Raw genomic sequence first — 3,802 nt, 5'->3', positions numbered from 1 at the left:
TTGTTACATGTGAAATTATTTTTGGAAAGACTCAGAAGTGAGATGGTTTTGAATTAAGAAATCAGTGAAAAGATGCATGAATTAAACCTGATAATAACATACAGAGGCAATGAAGGAAGCAGCTTACACTCACTGAACATTAACATGCATAGGAAAAGAAATGAAGACCTGCTTACACTTATACACATAACATGAGTTGGTATTTCTGACCAGAGAGAGGGAAACGGGTAGTTTAAGTACTCAGGATAATAATGAAAATGTCTTAGTTGTGTTTCTTCAGGAGCAAAACAGACCTGGATCAATTCTTTGGAAAACTAGAAGGTATCTAGGAATGCCTCAAGTGAAAACGTAATGAACAACAAAAAAAAAAACAAAGACGAAGAGGCAAAGAGCAATAAATGACATAACAGAACAAATCCCACCTGTGGTGGCAAATCCACACACCATTTTAAATCAAGTAATACAAAAAGCACAGTGGTTATCCAATGCTTTCTTTTCTGTACCACTACACACTGACTCACAAAAGCTACATTTGGATTCACTTTTGACAACCAGAAGTATACCTATACAAGGTTGCCTCAGGGATTCCAGAATAGCCCCACTCTTTATGCAGAAGCTCTCAGAAAATCCATGTCATTTTGCACGCTTCCTGCCCCAGGTAAATTCCTGCTATACGTTGATGATATTTTGATTACAGGCTACACACAGACGGATTGCAAAACAAACACACTGACAGTTTTGCAACATCTAGCGGAGCATGGCAATTGTGGAGCCAGGAGATAACATACCTTGGCCACAGACTGACAGGACAAGGCCGACAGCTGTTAGACAGCAGAAAAGTAGCTGTACAAAACGCTCCTAAGCCTGTCACAAAACAACAAATGATGAGTTAGTTAGGTCTCTGCAATTTTTGCAGATGCTGGATACCTGAATATGCTACGTTAGCTGAACCATTGCAAAACTTAGTTTATGGAAAAAATCTAGCACTGACAGATAAAATAGAATGGACACCACAAGCTGGTTTCGTTAACATCTTTGTCAGACGGTTCAGCGTTCAAAAATAGTCTCGGGCGAAACTGTGTAGGTTATGCAGTAACCACAGCAGACACCATTTTAGAAACAAAAGCCCTTACTTCCTCTTTTTCAGCACAGAGTGCAGAACTAACGGCTGTTATACGTGCATACTGCGCAAAGGTCAAGATATATATATTCACACTGACAGTCAATATGCGTTGCACACCAAAAAAGATAATTCAGAAATTACTAAAGGCAATAACTTCGCAGGCCAAGCTGCGAGGAAGGCTGCACAGCAACCAATACGAACTTTAATGTCTGAAACTTCACAGCTAATACCACTTGATGTACTTAAAGATGAATAGAAAGCCGCACCTATCGCAGAGCAAAAGAAGTGGTTAAAGTGTGGAGCACGGCTACAAAATGACCTAATGACCTGTAATGGCGAACCAATACTGCCAAAATTGCTACACAAGACAGCAGCATTAGTGACACATAGCTTAACGCATTTGTCAAGGGGTGGAATGATGAATGTCCTCCCCAAACACTTCTATACTCAAAATTTTGAAGCTTCAGCACAAGAGTTTATCAGAACATGCATGATTTGCCAGAAACATAATGCACAGGGAAACCTCAGGCCTAAAAGAGGCTTTTCCCCAACACCACCGCACCCATTTCACACAATCCACATGGATTTTATTGAACTGAACGAATGTCAAGCATCAAAATACGCTCTAGTAATTGTGGATGTGTTCTCAAAATGGCCAGAAATCTATCCAGTAAAAAGAGCAGATGCAATCTCAGTAGCAAAATGTTTATGCAACCATTTTATTCCTACTTACGGCATTCCTACTCTGATAAGATCAGACAATGGCCTGAGTGTTTGGGCCTGGTGAAGATGTGGATGCGACTAACCCAGGGTTCGCAAAAGCTCACACCCTTTGAAATCGTTCACGGGAGGCTATTAATAAGTCTATAGGAGAAACCACTCTAGCAGAGTGGATGACTAAATTATTTGAGAATAAAGAGATTGTGCTAACAATAAACTGCCGAGCGATATCTCTCCAGTTTCTTGCAGGTTGCAACCAGGTGATTGGATCCTGATCAAAGTACTCCAGAGAAAGAATTGGAGTTCACCAAGGTGGGAAGGCCCATATCAGGTCTTACTTACTACACCAACTGCCTGCAAAATAACAGAAAGACCATCTTGGATCCACCAAAGCCACTGCAAAAGAGTGAGTGACAACACAAGCATAGACGCCGGTTCCCCTGACTCCTAGGTGTTCCCTGGTGGAGGAAAGGGCTGTTTGGGTATATCCCGCTCTTTTGTCTTCTCGCCAGTGGTCTACTCACCTGGAGCCCGGGTGTGCCTGGTCATCATGAAGAACCTTGTCCTCATAATGGCTGGCATTGCGCTCCTAGTGAGCCTACTGATACTCACCTGGAGAGACAAGGACCCACAGCACCACCTACAGAAGAAATGGTCATATGACAACTTACACCTAAAGGATATGGATAAAGAGCACAACCACCCCTGACTGAACAATGCCTGGTACCGGTACATCTACAACCGAGTACATACAGAAGACAACCACACTGGCTGCTACGTCTGTTCTCACCTCCCAACAACAGCAATGCAAGCCACCCTGTATGGAAAATCACCCAGCCTTTCCGAAGCCCTATGTATATTCTACAAAGCCAACAGCAGAACATGTTCCCCCGAAGACATCTTCTTCTTCAAGGTTGAGTTAAAAAGACAAGTCACAAAAACCGACCTGCGACGGTGTAATGGAACACTGATCAACTATAAACCTAAGGAGGTAGTATTTTGTGCATCAGAGGTCTCAGACTGGAACTACAGCTGTGATGACCGATACTGGGTACACCTGTATGCGACCAATGACAAGGGAAAATCTTTCAACGTCAGGAGGGAACCAGGAATACAACATCCAATGTGTTTCACCTTCGCATACGGCAACAGAAAGCTGGGGAAGAACCAAAACTGCTCCCAGACTTTCCGGATGCCGCAGGACAGAAAGGCACGGATAAGCTTCCTGAATGGCACATATTGGGTGCAGGGTACAGCTTGGGCATATGGCTCAAAGACATACTTCACCATCCCACCCAACAGCACCGGACTCTGCGCCCCAATTTTTGTGTCGGACCACACATTCAGAATATTCCATCAGGACCAACCAAGACGCAAGAGGAGCACTGATGACGTGCAACCACATGATCCAATCTGGGGCAGTGATGTGCCAGCGGAGTTCAACTTGTGGACCACCGGACAGAAAGTCCTGCACTCACTGTTCCCATGAATCGGAGATGGAAAAAACATGCTAAGAATTGAGACTCTAGATTACCGATTTGGACTTTTCCTGAACAGCTCAACAAGGATAAACAAGGCTCAGAATGAGGAAATCGACGCGATCAGAATAGTGGTCATGCAACACAGAGTCGCCCTGGACATGATTCTCGCTGAGAGAGGGGCCTTTGTGTCTTATTCAACACCACTTGCTGCACCTATATTCCAGATAACGTGCATTCCTTGACCATGACCACCGCCCTGGAGAAGTTATGACAACTGAGTAATGCACAGCAACAAGACTATGTCATGAACACAGAGAACTGGCTGACCTGGCTACTGAGCGTCAGCTGGACGACCCTCGTGATCAAAGGACTTGTCTTGATAGGAGTTCTTCTTTTACTGCTTTGCATGTTCTCAACATGCATTCTACCCTGTATCAGATCAATGATTGGCAAAATGGTACAGGCCACAGTGATCACC

At 43.9% G+C, this 3,802-nt stretch overlaps 1 pseudogene; it reads left to right on the top strand.

Annotated features, from left to right (window-relative positions):
- Positions 1-2,393: 2,393 nt before the first annotated feature.
- Positions 2,394-3,566, top strand: LOC146650693 (uncharacterized; annotated as a pseudogene).
- Positions 3,567-3,802: the final 236 nt, after the last annotated feature.

This window comes from Rhamphochromis longiceps, linkage group LG16, assembly GCF_057381845.1.
Source record: "Rhamphochromis longiceps isolate RC_006_pf linkage group LG16, R_longiceps_female_GT1.1, whole genome shotgun sequence".
In the NCBI taxonomy this organism is placed as follows: domain Eukaryota; kingdom Metazoa; phylum Chordata; class Actinopteri; order Cichliformes; family Cichlidae; genus Rhamphochromis; species Rhamphochromis longiceps.
The sequence above is the reverse complement of the archived record's forward strand: the minus strand, read 5'-3'. Positions and strand labels throughout refer to the sequence as shown.